Source organism: Mustela erminea, chromosome 13 (assembly GCF_009829155.1).
Source record: "Mustela erminea isolate mMusErm1 chromosome 13, mMusErm1.Pri, whole genome shotgun sequence".
Lineage (NCBI taxonomy): Eukaryota > Metazoa > Chordata > Mammalia > Carnivora > Mustelidae > Mustela > Mustela erminea.
Window position 1 is genome coordinate 63,757,752 of NC_045626.1, and position 20,764 is coordinate 63,778,515.

Sequence of the window (20,764 nt, forward strand, 5' to 3'; positions counted from 1 at the left end):
GTATAAGGTCACCCCAGTTCCTTCATCGCCTGAGACTACTGAGAAGCTTGGGGCTTCAAGTGACAAGGTGTCCCCCACCTCCGGCAGGTGCTCTGGGTGCCCAGGCTGTGCCTGCTGTTCTTCTGAGAACACCCCTGGCCTCCATGACCTCTCTGGCCTGTCCCTCCAGGCACTGGCTGATGGTGGGTGGGACTCAGTGCTCTGGGCAAGCCCAGCCGCGTAATCTAGCCCAGACCTGGATGCCAGCCAGCAGCTCCTGGCTCTTCTCCCAGACCATCCTCCTGGAAAGCAACAGGCTCTCCGAATGCCAGGAGCCCAGCCCTCCCTCCAACGCAGCTTCTACGAAATAAACATTTGGGTTCCACTCAGTGCACTGGTGATATAATCATCAGGGACCCAGCGCTGGCATCCTTCTCAGTCCCTCATGCTGGCCCTGCTGCCCACCCACCGGCAAGGGAAGGTGTATCCACCCCAGCTGGACTCTGAGACTGTCCTGAAATTGCTTCAGGCCCCACAGAAGACCCCATGCTGCCCATTATGGGCCAGGGTTGACCACCTTCATCTTGTGCAACTCCCATCTGAGGGGTGGGCCAGCTCGTGGGTAACCCAGCACCATGAGAAAGGGCTGGTACGAGGAGAACCCTGGCAGGAAGCCGAACACTGCACAGCCTGCAAACCTTGATTCTCCAGGGCAGCCTTGGTTCTTCTCCCTCCCATCACTCCTGGCTTTGGAGCCAACCAGAAGCAAGGCCAAGATGGCCTTGGGGGCCTGCAACTGGACTGGGTTACCTGGCACCAGATAAGGCACAGGGCAGGGTGCCACCAGAGGGCGAGGTCTTGCAAGTGTACCCGGCCAGGCCAAGCCATAAATGCCACTGGGGAGAGGCAGGTGAGCACTACTCTAAAGGGGAACAGCAGTTTAAGATTATGATTATTACAGGGGCACCTGCATGGCACAATGGTTAAGTGTCTGCCTTCAGCTAGGGTCATGATCCCAGGATTCTGGGATCGAACCCCACGTTGGGGTCCCTGCTCAGGGGGAGGCCTGCTTCTCCCTCTCCCATTTCCCCTGCTTGTGTTCCCTCTCTGTCTCTCTCTCTCGCTCTGTCAAATAAATAAATAAACTATTTTTTTAAAAAAGATTTATGATTATTATTACAAAAACTATGCTCACTTCCAGACTCTCCCCCACACTGCCCTCTCCTTGGGAAGGGCCTGAGCTACTGGTGAGGGGCTATCTGGAAACAACAGGGCAGGAGCCTGGAGGCAAGGAAGCACCCACGGGGTGCTCTCCCAACAGGAGAGCAGAGCAGGGGACATCTGCCATTCCCATCAGGCAAGGAACCAGGGAAAACCCAGAAGCTACTTCAGTCAGGAGGAAGAGAGGCCCCAGCCCTAAGCCCTAGTTCCCCGAGGTCTGGCTCATCACAGGGCACGGCGCATGGACCAGCAGCTACAGCAGCCCCACCCTGGCTCTTGCAGGAAGCAGAGCTGCCCAGGCCTCACTCCAGACCTCAAACCAGAACTGGCATCCTAACCTCATGGGACTCGCATGCACACTGAGGTCTGGGAAGCGCTAAGGTGGGTTCTAAGTTCTCTACTGCCTCAAGAGCCCAATGCTCTCCAAGTAGTAAACGCTCAGCCGCTGGGTGTTGAGAGGTAGATAGCGCCCAAAGGGAAGACATCTTTTCCCAGATAAATGAGCCCAGAGTGATTAATAAAAACGATGGACCTCGGGAGCACCTGGATGGCTTAGTCGGTTGAGCACTCAACTTCAGCTCATGTCACAATCTCAGGATCCATGTAGGCTCCCCATTCAGTGGGGTGTCTGCTTCTCCCTCTGCCCCTCTCCCCACTTGTGATGCGTGCACACTCTTTCTCTCAAATAAATAAAACCTTTTAAACAACAACAAAATAAATAAAATAAAAACAACCAACAACAGTGGACCTGGAATGTGAGACAGAGGTGAAGCCTGGTTACCAGGCATCTGCAGAGACAGGACGTGGCCAAAGGCAGGGGGCGCTGGGTTTGCGAGGCAGGCGGAGCCCTCAAGGGAGGAGACAAGCAGCACGGCACAGTGGTAAAGAGGTGGAAATTCCACCTGCAAGGAGCTAAAAGGGCACCTGGAAAGCCTGGGTAACTCGCTGCAAGAGACTATCACAGCATCTCACCTGCCCCGGGGGACACCCTTCAGATGAGATAACGAAGTCCCAGAGGCAGAGAGCGGAGTCACCGCTGAGTCACAGTGCTACAACTGCCCGCCCATGGCTCCTGTAAAGAAACTCCAACTCCACAATTTCAAAATCAATCCTAGCAATTAACAATTTCTTAGGCCAACTAAGGCCTCTTAAAAGAATTAAAGCAAAACAAAACTAACCCGAACTCCTACCATCTTCTATCACTGTGATGTCATACAAAAAATATTTCATGACCAAAAACCAGGAAGAGGGGCATCAGGATGGTGCAATCAGTTAAACGTCTTGACTCCTGATTTTGGCTCAGGTTGTGATCTCAGGGTCAGCGAGGCTCCCATGTCCGGCTCCAGACTCAGCACAGAGTCTGCTTAAGATTCTCTCCCTCTCGCTCTGCTCCTCCCTGCCTTGTGCTGGTGGGCGCATGCTTTCTCTCTCAAATATAAACAAATAAATCTTAAGGGGTTTTGTTTTGTTTTTACTTATTTCAGAGAGAGAGGGGGGGGGCCAGAGGGAGAAGCAGACTCCCTGGTAAGCAGGGAGCTCCATATGGGCCCCAATCCCAGGACACTGGGATCATAACCTGAGCTGAAGGCAGAAGCTTAAGTGACTGAGCCACCCAGTCGTCCCTAAACAAATATTTAAGAAAGCAGGGGGCAGGAAGAAACACCTCCCAATGTAGGGCAGTCCTTCCCAAGAAAGGGCAGACAACCCTTCACCCACATGGCTGCTGCAGGCCAGTCAGAATTCTCAAGGCAAGCCGGCAAGAAACACTGCCCTGCCCCATGACACAACTTGACCCTCCTGGCCAGGGTAACAGCGATAGCACCCAAAAGGGGAATTAGAGAAAAACAAAACCTGATGCCAGACAGTAGAGATGAAGCTTCAATTAGCTGGCCAAAAACTAATAGAATATTTCCCAAGGAGGAAAGAGAAAGGTAATATTTTAGAATGAAAACATGCAAACCTTGTGGTCCAGAAAACACACTCCAAGGTACACCAAAACCCAGGCAAGCATGTGCACAGCAGCCCTGCTCAGAGGAGCCCAACACCTACCAGACAGGGGAGAGCTGAAGGTACTGAGGCTGTTACCCAGCCATGAGCATGACTGACCGTCTGCACAGGACCATACAAATGTGCCTTTTATAGGTTAAAAATAGCTAATTTTGTTGGCGAGGTCACATAGTTAGATTTACACGCACGTAGACAAGTCTCCTGAGCATACTGCTGACCAAAGAAGCCAGGCCCAAAAGAGACTATGTGATGTGATTCCATTCATGTAAGTTGGAAAGCAGGCAGCACAAGTCCAAGGGCGAGGGAGGAGAGGGGGAAGACAGGGTGACTCAATGGACTCACAAGGGGGGCCTGGGGTTGTATTTCTCATTCTGGACACTGGTTACACAAGTATGTCCATCTGTAAAGAACCCACAACTGCACGAATTGCCTCTGTACGATGTAGCTGAATATGATACAGGGTACAGAAACATTCAGGATGGGGAGCAGGGCCCAGTCTTGGTCCTCATTAGCAAGTAGACCCAGGTCAGGAAATAATCTCCCTGAAACACCAACTAATAATAATAATCACATGACAAGAAGCAGAGCACTGGGGCACCTGAGTGGCTCTGTGGGTTAAGTCTCTGCCTTCGGCTCAGATCATGATCTCAGAGTCCTGGGATGGAGTCCCGCATCAGGCTCTCTGCTCAGCAGGGGGCCTGCTCCGCCCCCCCCCCCCCACTTGTGCTGTCAAATAAACTCTTAAAAAAAAAAAAAAAGGCAGAGCACTGACAGAAAAAATGGCCACACCCAGAATGGAATGTCCATCTTGGAACAGAGAACTCCGCAGACCAGCCAGGAACCTACAGAACACCTAGAAACCACCATAAAAATCAGTGTCTCAGGGAGCCTGGGTGACTTAGTCGGTTGAGCGTCTGCCTTCGGTTCCAGTCATGATCTCGGGGTCCTGGGATTGAGCCCTGCAGGGAGCCTGTTTCTCCCTCTGCTGCTCCCCCTGCTTGTTCTCTGAGTCAAATAAATAAATCATCTTTAAAAAAAAAAAAATCAGTGTCTGGAACCCAAAACAACAACAACCTGCTAGCAGGTACTTCTACAGAGAGAAGCTCCAGTATCAAGCAAGCCCAGAAGAGAAGAGAAAATTCAGAGTGGCAGGTGAGGTACAAACAGGATACATTTCCACCAACGCCTGAGCGGGTCCCAGAGCAGCCAGCTGGGCACGTCAAAGGAAGGAAGCCAAGGAGAAACCAGAAGAGGCCATCCGGAATAGGAGGTCTAAGGGGGCTGCTGCACCGAGGGACAAGCCCCCTTGGCTCCAGTGAGATCAAACCCCCCAACTCTCAAACAAATGACTCAAGGAACTATAGCCAAAGATCAAAGATGAAAAAAGAAAAAAAAAATGTCGAGTAGAAACATCATAGGCACCCAGTTGTTTTCAAGAAGCCATTTTTAGGGGCACCTGGGTGGCTCAGTGGGTTAAAGCCTCTGCCTTCGGCTCAGGTCATGATCCCAGGGTCCTCGGATCGAGCCCCACATCAGAGAGCCCGCTTCCTCCTCTGCCTGCCTCTCTGCCTACTTGTAATCTGTCTGTCAAATAAATAAAATCTTAAAAAAAAAAAAAGCCATTTTTAAGGATAAAATTAGGTTACTTCCATAGAAAACCTCACCCTCTATGCCCCCTGTGTCTAAAAAGCCTCCAGGTGTGGCATCTCACAGAAGAGGTCTCACGTGCCCAGCAGGTATCTTGAAGGGTCTGACAGAGGAGAAGTCAACAGCTCAGAAAGGGAACCAGAGAGAGAGCCACCCGGACTTGAGGAAAACACTCCATGTCCCTCTACTTTTCAAATGGAGTCTCAGTGGTACTGAGAGGACTGTATAGCATTACGAAACCAGCTTCAGAGACAGAAAACAAACTGAACAGGCATGTATCCGTCTGGAGAAGTGGAGCCGGCCGTGTGGTGAAAACAGGGCTACTCAGGAGCCAACAAAGACCCTTCCATGAAAACTCCCAAACCCCCACTAGCAGGCTGGACGATGAAATGAAGGACAGCACCACCCTGGACCACTCCAAGAGGGAACAGGATGGCAGAAACCACAGCTATCCCCAGCACTTCAATGAATCTCAAAATAGAGATTAGTGGCTGATTCTGAGAGCACAAAGGGCAGACTTGGCCAAACCTGGCCAAACCCGGCCAAACCCAGCCACCCGTTGTTCAAGGATCCTGACAAGCCCAGGGAGGTGACAAAGAAAAGCTAGGGAATGGTTAACTCTCAATTCAGAAGAGTAATGATTCCTGGAAGGAGGCAGGGAACTAGGGAGCAGCACAAGTGGGTGTCCAGGGGCCACTTCTTTTTTTTTTTTAAGATTTTACTTATTTATTTGACAGAGAGATCACAAGTAGGCAGAGAGGCAGGCAGAGAGAACAGGAGAAGCAGGCTCCCCACTGAGCAGAGAGCCCGATATGGGGCTCGATCCCAGGACCCTGAGATCATGACCCGAGAAGAAGGCAAAGGCCTAACCCACTGAGCCACCCAGGCGCCCCCAGGGGCCACTTCTTACAAAGGTGGGGGAAGCCGAGGCGCATGTTGCCCACTGCACCTGCATGTGTGTACAGGTAATTTATACTCTCTCGTAACCATGTTTGTAAATAACCCAGAGCACAATTTTCAAGTCAACCGAGGAAGCTGGCATGCTTTGTGCAGGAGCCCCAAGAAAACAGGGAGCGGTGCCAGAGACTAAAGCTGTGTGACACTCACCTGAGCATCCCTCACATCCCTTGACCCAGAGACACCCCCCCCCCCCAAACACTGCAGGGCCAGCCACACAGCTAGGCAAACATGACAGCAAGATGCCAAGGGCTTCAGAGGGTTCAGTCCCACGGGAGAAGCCCAGAAACTATCATTCTGTCCTAGTAAGTAGAAAGCAACAGAAAGGCCTCCACACCTGGGAGGCCAGGCATGCCTCACCCAACAGGAGGGAAATCCCAGGAACCCTCCAAAGGACTAGAGGGGAGAAAGGGCAGTTATCGCCACTCTAAGGGAAAATACCGAAGTCTAGCACACATCTCCCCTCTACAGCCTCTGCTCCAATTCAGAGTCCAATCAACCCTGAGTTATCTTTCTCAAACACTGGTCTCATCCAGTCACTCCCCTGCTTAAAGCTTTCAATGCATTCCCGATGCCTGGATAAAGTCCACACTCCAGCGGGGCCTGCATGGTGCTCCTGCAGAAAATCTGGTCCACCGTCACAACTGAGTGCCCCTCCCCTGCAAAGCAAGCCCTGAATTTCTCCCAGGACCCCATGTCAGCACCAGCTGCCCAGCTGCTTCCCTCTGTGTACTTCCCCTCTGCCTCAGCCCACAGCGACCCCCAACCAGGCTCCCAAGGTGAGGGACTGTGTGTCCCACCAGCCCACAGCCACAGTGGCACTGGGCATAGAACAGGCCCTGTACATGGTCTATTCAGGTGAGCAAATGCCAGCCAGGCAGGAGCAGTGCAAAGAGAGGGGATAATACGTGAGAGGAGAAGCAGGCGGTGAAGACGGGGTCATGAGCAAGGAAGAAGGCTGCCCAGCACTCTCCCCTCAAGCACTTTGAAACTGTTGATCACTTTCTTCCAACTTAGGATGCCCAACAAACTTTCATGCGGTTTATACAGCCCATGTTACTGTTCTATTTAGCACATGAGACAACTTGGTAATTAAAACAGTAACTTGACTTAAAACAGCAGTAAGAAACCCATGTTGGTGGTGCCTGACTGGCTCAGACAGTAGAGCATGTGACTCCTGATCTCGGGGTTGTGAGTTAGAACCCCAAGCTGGGTGTAGAGATCACTTAAAAAATTAAAAACAGGGTGCCTGGGTGGCTCAGTCAGTTAAGCGTCCAACTTCAGTCAGGTCATGGTCTCAGAATCCCACATCTGCTCTCTGCTCAGCAGATGTCGGCTTCTCTCTCCCCCTCCCCAGCTCATGCTCTCACCCTCACTCTTTTGTAAGATTTTATTTATTTGACAGAGAAAGGGCGAGAGAGGGAACACAGCAGGGGTAGTGGGAGAGGAAGAAGCAGGCTTCCTGTTGAGCAGGGAGACCAATTCTAGGCTCAATACCAGGACCCTGGAATCATGACCGAAGGCAAAAGCAGATGCTTAACAACTCAGCACCCCAAATAAATGAATTCTTAAAAAAAAAAAAAAAAAAAAATTAGAGGGACGCCTGGGTGGCTCAGTAGGTTAAGCCTCTGCCTTCAGCTCAGGTCATGATCTCAGGATCCTGGGATTGAGCCCCGCATCGGGCACTCTGCTTGGCATAGAGCCTGCATCCCCCCTCTCTCTGCCTGCTTGTGAGCTCTGTCAAATAAATAAATAAAATCTTTAAATAAATCTAGAAACAACAACAACAACAACAAAAAAAAACATTAACATAAATACCATTTTTTATGGGGGGGGAATCCCAAAATTAAAAATATTAATGAGGAGAGTTTTACATTTTTGCATTTATTTTTTTTTCTTTTATTTATTTAATTGACAGAGAGACAGCTAGAGAGGGAATAGAAGCAGGGGGAGGGGGAGAGGGAGAAGCAGGCCCCCCATGGAGCAGGGAGCCGAATGTGGGGCTTGATCCCAGGACTCTGGGATGGTGACCTGAGCTGAAGGCAGATGGTTAACAACTGAGCCATCCAGGCACCCATTTTACATTTTAAATCTCTTTAACATCTGGCTTAATAGAAGTGGCTAGATTCTCTCAGTTGCTTTTTTGTTTTGTTTTTAAAGATTTATCTGTCAGAGAGAGAAAGCATGCACAAGCAGGGGGACAGGAGGCAGTGAGAAAAGCAGACTCCTCGCCAACCAGAGAGCCCAATGCGGAACTCAATCCCAGGACTCTGGGACCATAACTCGAAATGAAAGCAGACTTAACCGACTGAGCCACCCAGGCGTCCCAGAAGCAGCTAGATTCCCGTAACTGTTTCTACCTTCGCCTATTAGGATATGTGGTTTTGATTCAAGTCTCTAAGGAAGTGTCTCTTTACATAGAAGAGAGGAGTATTTTTTTTTCAAGATTTTGTTTATTTATTAGACAGACAGAGATCACAAGTAGGCAGAGAGGCAGGCAGAGAGGCAGGCAGAGAGAGAGGGAGGAAGGGAAGCAGGCTCCCCACCGAGCAGAGAGCCCAATTCGGGGCTTGATCCCAGGACCCCAGGATCATGACCTGAGCTGAAGGCAGAGGCTTTAAACCACTGAGCCACCCAGGTGCCCCAGAAGAGAGAAGTATTACCCAGGTGCCCCAGAAGAGAGAAGTATTTTAATAATCCTTTCAGTTAAGTGTGGCCCTTTTTCACTGACATTACACTGAAATTCAACAAGTGGTGGTCTTACAAAAGTTACAGCGGAGGGACGCCTGGTTAGCTCCATCAGTTAAATGTTGCCTTCGGCTTAGGTCATGATCTCAGGGTCCTGGGATCCAGTTCCCATCAGGCCCCAAGCTAAACAGGGAGTCTGCTTCTCTCTCCCCTTCTGCATCCCGCCCCCACCCCCACCACTCATGCTTGGTCTCTCAAACAGATTTTTAAAACCCAAAAATAAATAAATAAATAAATAAATAAACAATTTGCAATAGAGTCTGAAATCGTATCCATGACTATCTTACATTAAGTTACGCAAAAATACACTGGTCTAGGCTGCACTCCTAACCATGCAAGGTTGTGCAACATCAAGCACTGGTCATCTGGAAAATTTTGGTTCACTGAGTTGATCAGATCTTCCAAATGTCATCACTTTTCATTACAGGACACCAAAAAACTCCATGTGTTAGTATCACCGCTGATCTTATCAGTGAAGGCTAAGTCAGGCTCACAGTGATGGAGCCGAGTTTTCCAAAACTCATCTTCCCGTGAGGGTTCTAGCACCAGCAACACACATTGTCAGTTGTTTTTCCTTGAAGCAGCAAAGCTCACCACCTGCATCTGAGAAAATGTCTGGGCAAATTCTCCAAGTCTGAATAACCACACCTTGTCTGTCAGTCGTTCTTTCAACTGAAAACAGTGTTTCGTGAGAAAAAGCAGCTAGTTCAGAATAGAGCCCAAGCAGATGTGAAGGGCTTTCTGGAGACAATGGTTCTGCTTCAAGTGAGCCATGCATACTCCCCCATTTTGTCACTAATACTAAAAAGACATGTACCCCAGGGTCTAGATTTACTCCTCAGTCATCTGTACTGCCTCCCTAGGATGCTCAGTAACACTGGCCGTCTCTGTCTAAACACCACCAGTGGAGAACACAACTCTGGGTGATGTGTACCACCACCATGGCTTTGCACAGAACAAAGGCCAGTCACTTCTAAGTACTATGAAAAGGGTCTTGGGGACCCCAGAGGTCTGCAAATCACTCTGCAAACAGCTGATATGCACTAGCTCAAATATTTCTTTTTTTTTTTTTTTTTAAAGATTTTATTTATTATTTATTTGACAGAGAGAGAGATCACAAGTAGATGGAGAGGCAGGCAGAGAGAGAGAGAGAGAGGGGGAAGCAGGCTCCCTGCTGAGCAGAGAGCCCGGTGCGGGACTCGATCCCAGGACCCTGAGATCATGACCTGAGCCGAAGGCAGCGGCTTAACACACTGAGCCACCCAGGCGCCCTAGCTCAAATATTTCTAACAACCCATTTTACAGGCAAGAAAAATGAGGCAGAGATGCATTCTTCCCAAAATCACACTTGTTCACCAAATACTCTAAGAGGCAGCAAGACTAACAGAAACTCTGGAAAGACCTCGAAGGCCTGCTTACTCAGAGCTAGCAACGCTCTGGGAACAAGCTGGGACTCTGTAAGCTGTGGGCCCCCGGAGTGCTGGCCCTGCAGAGGTGGTGAGAGGGGGAGGTGGGGGAGGGGTGCTGCAGGAAGCAGGATGTGCAAGCTCGCTGCCTGCTGGGAGCATGAAGTCAAAGTCCCCTCCTGCCCAAAGCAGCTAAGCCAGCCCTGCTGCCCTTATCAGCATCAACACATGCATGGAATGTGGGACTTTGGAAACAGTCCTCTCCCCTGCCTGCACCCCTCTGGCGCTCAGGTTCACCTACCACAGCCAAAGGACAACCCAACTCACCTGCACCTCGTGTTCAACCCACCTCCACCTAGAGCCTAGTGGCAGTTGAGAAAGGCACCTGGGTGGGGTGGCCCAGAGCACCTGATGCGGCTATGCCTTGGACCCTCTCCTCATCGCCAAGTTCACCCATCTATCCAGAAACAGCCTCACCCTAGGAGGCCGCCCTGCCCAGTCCCAAGCACCTCTCATTTGCCTGCAGTGAGAATACCAAGAGAAGGAAAGGAGCCCAGTTCTGAGTTCCCAGGAACCCCCAGACCATCACCCTCACAGATCCTCTGAAAAGTAGTCAACAAAAGCTCAAGTTTATAGTCCAACATGCCAGAAAGGAAGAAGTTGGCACTAGAAGGCTAAGGATGACCCCGAGAGTCCTGACCCCCTGACCACCTCCAGACCCTACCTGGAGAAGGGTGGGGAACGGATCTGCTCACCAGGCCTGTAGTGGTCCCTCCCCATTTTACCAGGAACTCCTGCCCAGCTCCAGGCTTTGTCCAAGACAGCCATACTGGTGCCCCACTCAAAATGAAAACTTTGACTGTCCTTAGGCTCCAGCACAGCTCAGAGGAAGGAGCCCACGCATACATGTTTGAGGCTGCCACACATGTGTGTGGCTGTTTAATTTACTCTCAGAACGTCTCTAACAGGGGCGCCTGGGTGGCTTAGTCGGTTGGGCATCTGACTTTTTTTTTTTTTTAGTATTTTATTTATTTATTTGACAGACAGAGGTCACAAGTACACAGAGGCCGGCGGGGGCGGGGGGGAGCAGGCTCCCTGCTGAGCAGAGAGCCCGATGTGGGGCTCCATCCCAGAGACCTGAGATCATGACCTGAGCTGAAGGCTGAGGCTTAACCCACTGAGCCACCCAGGCACCCCGGCATCTGCACAGTGAGAATACTAAGAGAAGGAAAGGAGCCCAGTTCTGAGTTCCCAGGAACTCAGGTCCTGGGAACTGGGGTCCTGGGATCAAGGGCCACGCTGGGCTCCTTTCTCAGCAGAGAGTCAGTTTAAGGATTCTCTCTCCTGGGGCGCCTGGGTGGGTTAAAGCCTCTGCCTTGGGGAGCCTGGGTGGCTCAGCTGGTTAAAGCTTTTGCCTTCAGCTCAGGTCATGATCCCAGAGTCCTGGGATGGAGCCCCACATCAGGCTCTCTGCTCAGCAGGGAGCCTGCTTCCTCCTCTCTCTGCCTCTCTGACTACTTGTGATCTCTGTCTGTCAAATAAATAAAATCTTTAAAAATAAATAAATAAATAAATAAATATTTTTTAAAAAAAAAGCCTCTGCCTTCGGCTCAGGTCATGATCTCAGGGTCCTGGGATAGAGCCCCGCATCGGGCTTTCTGCTCAGCAGGGAGCCTCCCCCCTCCTCCCGCCTGCCTCTCTGACTACTTGTGATCTCTGTCAAATAAATAAATAAGGGATGCCTGGGTGGCTCAGTGGGTTAAAGCCTCTGCCTTCAGCTCAGGTCATGATCCCAGAGTCCTGGGATCTAGCCCCACACTGGGCTCTCTGCTCAGCGGGGAGCCTGCTGTCTCCTCTCTCTCTCTGCCTGCTTCTCTGCCAACTTGTAATCTCTGTCAAATAAATAAACAATTAATCTTTTGTAAATAAATAAATAAATAAAATCTAAAAAAAAAAAAAAAAACTTCTTACCGGCTTCCTAGCTACATGACTTGAGACTGACTGCCTAACCTCTCTGAGCCACTTGTACAGTGAAAACTGATAAAATGACTGGCACTGCACAGATTATGTTCCAATGATTAAATTCGGAACACCTCCCACACGGGCTACCATGGGGTAGGAAGAGCCCAAAAGTGAGTCCCTGGCCCTCGTCTTGGACTACTTTCCTAGCATTCTGTCAGGAATTCTGTGGGAACCACCCTTCCTCCCATATTCAAGCAAATCAGCAGTAACAACTGTCAGACACAAACCATCCATCACTTTCTACCAGAGGGCGCGGGGGGGGGGGGGGGTGCCAGAGTGGGACGAAGAGACAAAAGAGCTGAGGCACGAACCCACCCCTAAGACCTCTAGCTCTCAAGACAGAACCAGAGTCCATCCACCAAGATGTGCTCGAGCAGAAAAGAACAGAGAGGGGGCGCCTGGGTGGCTCAGTGGGTTAAGTGTCTGCCGTCGGCTCAGGCCGTGATCTCAGGGTCCTGGGATGGAGCCCCGCGTCAGGCTCTCTGCTCAGCTAGGAGCCTGCTTTCCCCCACCCCTGCCTGCCTCTCTGCCCACCTGTGATCTCTGTCAAATAAATAATTTGTTTAAAAAAAAAAAAAAAAAGGAAAGAAAGAAAGAAAGAAAAAAGAACAGAGAAGAAGGACACCCTGCCTGTGCTCCCAACACCACCCACTTCTCCCTCAATTACCAGCCAAGACTTCTCAACCCCCTCTCCTTCACTGCCCCAGTCCAGGCTGGTCTTCCTTCCCTAATGGACAGCACTTCCTAACCAGGACACCAACCACAACCACACCAGACTCAGAGGCCTTGCTGCTCACCTCATTCTGTAAGCTGCCCAGAGCAAGCAGCAGAGCTGTCTTATGTTCCATCTGTCCACAGATAACGCACAAAACCCCAAGACTGCCCCTTGTTCTCTTCTAGCAAAGAGAGCTGAGCCAATGAGCCAGGTCTTACTACCTGAAGCTCTACCTCTAATGCCCTTTCACAGCAACCCCCTCCCAATTCTGTTTCCCAGCCCCTTACACACCTTATCCAGATAACAATCCAGAAAAGCAACCTCAGGACCAATCTCTCTCTCCCGGGAACCTTGAGGTCAAAGAGAAAAACAGAAAAACAGCTCAGGTCCCAGAAGTCCCTGGCTACAGCCACAGTGGCTCATTAGGGAGCCACAAGGATCCCAAATGTCACTAGGTCAGGCCCTGCCAGGGCACAGAGAGGCCAACAAGAGTCCACGAATGCACTCAAAAAAGCAGAAAACGGAAACTCTGAAAACCAAGCAGGACAAAGAGCCCTGGGCTCAAGAGCAGCAGGTAGCACTCCAGAGACCCCCTAGTGCACACTGGCCTGGGGTCTCTCCCACTGCCCCCAAGGAAGAGGGACCATGAAAAGAGTAAATGCCTTCTGTGTTCTGTGTCTGGTGCTTCTCTGAGACTCTAGTAACTAACAGAATCAACCCAACTTGTTCTGTAAATTCAATCCCACTGGGCCATCAGAGTTAAAGCATTCATGACACCCCAGATCATAATCCACTGGTCGATGGGGACTCACCACTTGCTTGATTCTATTACCAACATAGATTCATCACCTGCTAAAGCAGTGGTTCTTGACCTTGGCTACACATCAAATTCATTGCCACGTCTTAGGAAACATGGGAAGTTAGAAACAGGCCGGGCTGGCCTCTACCAGCAACCAGGTGATCCTCACGTGTGGGGATGGGAACTAGGGCACCAGCAGGCAGGCCTCTTCCCGGCAGCGCAGTAACAGCATGTACTTGATGGGTCAATGCACAGCAAGCACTCATCGCAAGGAAAGCACCATGGTCTCCACAAAGGGTAAGGCCACTGAGGCCTCAGACCCCACCTTCCCAGCAATCAACCCTACTCTAGCTTCTCATTCATTTCAGGAACAAGAATCCACCGAGATCTTACGATCTTCCAAAGCAGCACAGGTGAGGGAACTACAAAGACCATGGGCATTTCTTCTCCTTAAAGGGCCTGTAACCAGGCTGATGAGGCAGCCGAGGAAGCTCAGACCCCAGTGTGGTCTGGTCTGATGAGAACACCTGGGGGGGGGGGGGGTGATGTGGGGGTAGTTACTGTTCTCAAGACATGGGAGTAGCCCCTCCCAATACTCACCTGAAAGAACCCACCCACCCACAGGTGCTGCTGGGAAAGAAGCCTGAGGCCACCGCAGCAGCCTGGAACGCGGGACAAGTCTGCACAGCGGCCACGCCTGTGCCAGAGCCAGCAGCCCTTCCATCTCCTCAAGAGGCCAACTCTCCACCTGGAAGCGGCCCCCTAGCCAAGCCCAAACACTGCCTTTCCTTAGTGGCCCTTGGAATTGCCATGGAATAGACAGGAGAGCTAGAGATACATGCCCTCAAAGACTGGGCCACCTACCTTTCCATACACCCCTCTCCCTCCTCATCCATACTTCAAGTGCCCATGGAGGTAGATTACCCTCAAACAGGAAACAGGCACCCACTCTGGGCTACATATCTCAGAAGCAGTAGCAAAGCCCTTTGGCGTATGTATACGCCAAGGTGTCCCTTCTCACCCACAAGAGGACATGCTCTCACCCTAGAGCCACACTCACCCTCTCCTCCACCCATGTGGGACATTACCATGAAAAACAAGAAAACTGAGCAGTCTGAAGGAGGGGCTCTGAATCCCTTCCTGACTGTCCCAGGGCAGGTTCTTAGGGTCACTCTCTCTACCAAGTCCAGCCACACCCTCTTTCAGCAGAGGGACCCCAGCCTGAACCCTTCCCTCTTGGACTGTGACAGGCCTAGAGTTGCCTCCTGGCTTTCCCTTCCTTATCAAGCTCACTGGGGGCCCACATACAACCCCAACCCCCACCTGCTTCCCTTGTTTTGCCTTGCTTCGCCACTCCTGCCACTCCAGGCTATAGGAGCTCTCAGAGACCTTCCCCAGCCCAGGTCCCTATCCCTCAGGGCAAGGCCCCTCCCAGCAGGAAGCACAGGCTGGTCGTGCCAGGCAGAGTCAAACTGGCCTGGCTTGTTTGGAAACCCCTAAGCTAGAGCCAGGATCCTCCTGGGGAGGGGGCAGTCTGTTCACCTCTCCCTGCTTGGAGCTCAGACCTCAACACTCCACACCACACGGGTCCTCACAAAGCCCAGGAGTCAAAGGCATTTTACCCTCCAGCCCCAGCCTAACCAGTTGCTTACTTGCAGCCCCACAAGTTATGTAATCTCCCAGTTGAGTCTCATTTACCCATCTGTAAGAGGAGACTATCCGGCGGGCTGACAGGGAAGGATTCCGAGAAAACCAAGTGTGCCCCTATCTCCCGGCCTAAGGCTGACCACTTGTTTGTAAGGCTCTGAAAGTCAGAGACCAGCATGATCCAGCAGACCTGCAGGGGCTGGGCACTGCACGCCTGTGTCTGTTCTCAGAAAATCTTGAAGGAATAAAAAGCTTGCCAAAGAGCCTCACAGGTGCCTGGCATGGAGAGAGGGTGCTCCTGTGCTAGCTTCTCTAACACACAGCATCTGCAGGCTCGCGCTCTCACCTCACTGCTCTATCTCGCCCGCCATACTCCATGCCGCCACTGTCTACGCGCTCCGCCGTAAAACTCTCCTCCAGTCAACTTGAACTCAGCATGCCATCTGTGCCTCTCCTCCAGCCCGGAGCGGGCCCCTTCCTCCACAGCTCGAAGCTACAGCCACCATCCACGGTGCCCTCTGCACTGCATAACAGCACCGTGCCAGCCCTTATCAGTCTATCTTACAATCATTTGTTTGCCTGGCTAAGCTCTGGAGGGCAGCAATATGTAATGTAAACTCAAGTTCTGCTCCCATTTTAGACACGGGGACACTAAGGCTCAGAATCAATCACTGTCTAAGGTCACATGGAGAGTAAACGGCAGACCCAATGTCACACTCACTTCCAGACTTTCTAAGTCCACTTCCCTCTCACTGCCCTCCCGAGACAGGCTCCAAGAACCAGGAGGGCAAGAACCTGACTGGTTGTTTCTTCTCGATGGTAAAAGCTCTCTCCCATGTGGCAGAAACAGGAAGAGGCCCCACTCTCCTAGTGATCAGGTCCTGGGGGCAGTAGCCCTCAGCCCCAGTGGGCAAGGCGAGCAAGCATTGGGTGGGGATGACAGCTTGAGGCCAACAGGCCAGTAAAAGGGCAACACCACAGGTACCCTGGGTAAACTGAACTTTATTCCTTCCTTACTCCTCCGACTCTCCAGAACTGCCCAGCCAGCCCTTCTCTGGGGGATAGTAGCTGATTAAAAGGCACTGCCCCCACACCATCCACACCCACCCCCACCAGATCTGACCCTGACACAATAAGGACTCTGGGAAGGCAGCAGGCCTGTCAGCTCAATAATGCAAAACCCTGTTGCTCCAAGTCCACGACAGCTGACTTCAAGTGGATCGGAGGCTGTGCTTATTAACCAAATGAGAAATCTGATCTATGGAAAGAAAACACTACGTGAGGATTAATCCAGGACTGCAGCTTGTGGAGAAGGCTGGGCTGCTGGCCAAGACCAGGGAACGAAGATAGGATCCTGCCTACCTGTCCCCAGAGCAGGTCCTACGCCAGGACAGGACACAGTGCCTCTGCCCCACCTGTGCTGCTGCTTCTCCTTCCAGCAATTGCAGCAATCATTTCAGTTTTGCTTTAATTAAAGGCCTGGCTCCCTCGGGCTGCTTCTTCCTCTATGCAGAGCCAGCAACCAGAGGGAGATTTTTCTTTTCAGGAATCGCTTGTAAAAGCTGAGTGACTAATCTACAAGTCCTAACAACTGGCAGGAAAACACTGCAGGGAGAAATTCTGGGCACACACCAGGACTCTGAGTCAAACGGCCAGAGGAGCTCGGCAAGAGATATTCAGCAACTCCCCCGAAACTGGTATGCAGAAAGCCAGAAGTCAAAGGAAAGCAGACCAACCTGGGAGTTCTGACCCCTAAGGCAGGCAGGCAGGTGGGGAGCCCCCTCCCAGCCTTCTGGGTCTACTGCCTGCCCATGGGACCCAGACATTTTCCTAAGCCCAATTGTACAGGACCAAAGGATCTCTCGAAGGCAAGGCGATCTACTCCTGGGCGAAAAGCCTCAGTTCAACCCCCAAGTATCAGCTTCCCATCCCCCCCCCCCTTGGTGCTAAGAGCCAGCTAACCAGCAATCTCACCACACAGCTTTGTCTCTGGAGGCCAGCCTGAGGCCGGCCCATCTGCTTTTTTTCAGACCACTCCAGCAACCCTGCTAAGTGTACACTCTCTCCTTGAGCCAGGGCTACAGACCAGCCACATGGCCTGAGCTCCTGAAAATGTCTGCTAAAAGGGCCAGGGAGTCCAGAGTTGGCAAATGGGAATGGAAGAAAAGTGAAGCCAGAAGCCAGGAAGCAATAAATGCTACTAGCTTCAGAAAGGTCCTGAGTTTGGGTGACCTAGCTCCATCACTCCATCCAAAGTCCCTGGAGGACAGTCCCAAGTTCAGCCTAGAAGCTCTGGAGGCCCCTCCACTACCTGCCAGCTCTCCTCCTCCCCCAAGCACAGAGGCACAGCAATCCCCACATCAGTCAACAATCCACCGCCACAGGATTCCTATGGGCAAAGCTCTACCCCTCCCCCCCCACCACATATGTCAGAGGGGTGGCCTCTCTGGGTTACACCCCTCCTGCGGGGGGGGGGGGGGGTAGGGCCGGGAACCTAGCTTTCCAGATGTGCTTGGCAATTCCTACTGGAAAAGACACTGGGGGTGGAGGGGACAGGAGAAGACACGGATAAATAACTTCAAAACCGTTCCAACCCATCCGCATCAGCACTGGGCTCCCTTCCCCAGGCAGTCCCACGCTGTTCTGGGTGGGGCCGCTGCGCGCATTATCTGACCTCCTTCCCTCCTCTCCGTAAGTCACTGCCCCCCAGGGAGAAGGATCCCTGCCTCCCCCCCGCCACCCCACAAGCACCAAATAAGTCCATGTGAATATGAACCATCTCGGTAGATAAACAGAGAGTGACAAGCTGGAGCCCTTCAGCCCCCTTCCTCTGCCAGCCGGTCCCCTCCCACTGCCAGCAGACCCCCTCCCCCAAGCCCATCTCTCTTCCTGCCAAGTGGCTGCCTACAGGAGAGGTCTGGGGGCAGGGCAGCGAGCCCACCAGCCGCAGGGCCAGGCCTTCTGGAAGCGGCCCCTCCAAGGCCAACCCTGCCCCTGCCCAGGCCGGTATTCCCGCGGGGGGAAGGAGGGGCAACAAAAAGGGACCGCAGGCAAAGGGTCGCAGTTCTGGAAATAGCAAAATCCCCCTACGAGGGGCGGCCACAGGCGCTGGGCCGTTTGCATAATGGAAGCCCGCCCGCCTGTCAGGCAGCGCAGCTCTCCCGACACTGTTCGGATTAGATTGCTAATGAAAAGGCACAAAGAGCCGGCGCCCGCTCAGCCGCCGACCCCCGCTCTGCAGACCCGCGCCCCGGCCTGGCGCCGGCCCCTGGGCTTTGTGCCCAGGGTCCCCCCACCGCCCGCGCCCTACCGGGCACCCGGACCACAAAGCCAGGGCAAGCTGCGTCGGGCCGGGGGTCCCGCGTGCGCCCCCGCCCAGCCCCTGCGGGCGCGCGCCCGCCCACGCCCCTCTCCCCGGGGGCGCGCCCGTCCGCGGCCCCCGCCCGCGCCCCCGTTGCCCCAGACGGCCTCTCACCTCGTGTGCGTCGGCGGCGGCGCTCCGCCCGCCGGCCGGCCGGCCCTGCCCGCGGCGCCCCGTCCTCGGCGCCCAACTCGCGCCGCCTGCGCCCGCCCCGTCCGCCCGCCGCCGGCCCGGCTCGGCTCCCCGCCCAGCGCGCCCTGAGCGCCGCTCACAGCCGCCCGCCCGGCGCCATCTTGGAAGCTTGTGACGTCGGCGCCGCCCGCTCACCCCTGACCCACATCTGAATGGGCGAGCGGCGGGGCGGGGCCGGAGGCGGGGCGGGGGCGGGGTCTTGTGGTGGGCGTGGCCTGGTGGGGGCGGGGCGGAGGTGGTGAGCGGTCCGAACACTGGGCGGGGTGGGGCGGCGGGCCTGCTGGACGGCGCCGTGGGGGAGGGGCGCGCGGAGAAGCCGGGACCCCGACCGTGGTAGCCCAGCCAGACCCCGACCCCAGGTGCAGGGGCGGGACCGCGACCGCACCCCGAAACGCCCGGACCGCCCGCCCACCACCCCCACCCCCGGGAAGAGAACTCTGGACCCCCACAGGCCGGCACCCAGCCTGCACCCTCAGAGCTGACCCCCTTCGAACCTGAGCCTGAGCCTGACCCCTCCGAGTTCCTCATCAGGAACCCCTAGCGACCCGCGTGCGCCCCACCTCCAGGACACCCTCGCACCCGGGCTCTGTGCTGCCCACCGCAGGGACCCCACCGTCAAAGGCGCACACTCCCGGGGACTGGAGGCCGCATGCTCTGGGCTCCCGAGGAGGCCGGGATCGGGCCATTTGGGTCCGGAGGGGAAGGGAACTCCCTGACCCCTGACCCCAGTGCCCCTTCGGGTCCCCGCTCCTACAGCCCCGCGGACTGGCCTTACCTGCTCAAAGGTCGTGGAGGTCGCGAGCACGCGGTGCTCAGCCAGCCCCTTCCGGTGACCGCAGCCCATCGCAGGCCCCCTGGGGTCAAGCGTCGTGCCTAAGCTGGCCCGCCTGGACCCAGGCTCGTGGCAGTCGTTCTCAGGGCCTGCTGAGGGGTTGTAGCTTGCCCTGAGCTGTAGCCACTTTCTCTAAGGAGTTACTTAATGGACCTCTTTCTACTTTGAACACCGAACATAAGAACACACCACTGTCAAAGTCTGAGAAGAACCCAGACTTGCCATGCAGGGAAGTTGTGCCCTAGCACTAGTCAAAACAGAAAGCCAATTCAATAATTTCCCTCAAGACAGCTGGCTATGCGACCATTCTTTCCAAATTAATGTATAAATTTAACATATATTAAATGTAAATGTATACTGAATGTAATGTATAAAATAATGTAATCCTAACAAGACTTGACAAAATTCTAAGTTCACCAGCAAGAATAAATAACCAAAAACAGCTATCATTTCTCACAAATGAAGGTGGACTTGCTGTAATAGATTCTTAAATTATAAAGCTATTGCTGTCAACCCAGTGGGGTACAAACCAAGAAAAAAAAAAGCCTTAGAAACAGATCCTAGAAATGTTAAGAACATAATAAATGAAAAGAAAAATATCAAGGATTTGTAAGGAAGAAAAGGCATATTCCATGAATAGAGTTTAATAGAGAACTTAACTATCTGAAGAAACTACTGAGGGCACCTGGGTGGCCCAGGCAGTTAAGTGTCTGCCTTTGGCTCAGATCATGATCCCAGCGTCCTGGGATTGAGCCCCATGTCCGCCCCTTGGTCAGGGGGAGTCTGCTTCACCCTCTCCCTCTATTCCTCCCCATCACTGGAGTGCTCTTTCTCTCTCCCATCTCAAATAAATAGATAAATAAAATCCTTAAAAAAAAAAAAAAAGAAATTGCTAAAAAAAAAGTCAATGTTCCAATCACCAAAGACATGCAAATTAAAACTACAAGATGACTGAGGGGTTGGAGGGATGGCCCGTGTTTTGTTTTGCTCTCTACCAAATCAGGAATTGGTTTCCAATGATAACCTTCAAACCCCAGGCAGGGATCTGGTGGGTAATCACTGTCCTATATGATTGGAAGTATACAAATTGCCTCAAAATTTCTGAACGTGAATTTGAGAGTATAAGTTAAGAATAAAAATCTTTTACAATGATCAGTACCTCCTCGGAGTAGTAATAATCCATCTTCTGGATTCTGTTTTAAAGAAATTAACCACATTTGAAGACAATATG

At 52.7% G+C, this 20,764-nt stretch overlaps 1 protein-coding gene across 2 annotated transcripts in view; it reads right to left on the reverse strand.

The window, feature by feature from the left end:
• Nucleotides 1–19,496, reverse strand: part of HIC2 (HIC ZBTB transcriptional repressor 2) — a 33,985-nt gene extending 14,489 nt beyond the window's left edge. The window contains exon 1 of one of the 2 annotated variants that reach the window (XM_032310244.1): nt 19,477–19,496. The gene's annotated coding sequence lies outside the window, so the exon portion shown is untranslated. Of the gene's footprint in view, nt 1–18,623; nt 18,814–19,476 lie in introns of those variants that run through there. The other variant, XM_032310243.1, reaches the window with a different exon arrangement.
• Between the last annotated feature and the right edge of the window lie 1,268 nt (nt 19,497–20,764).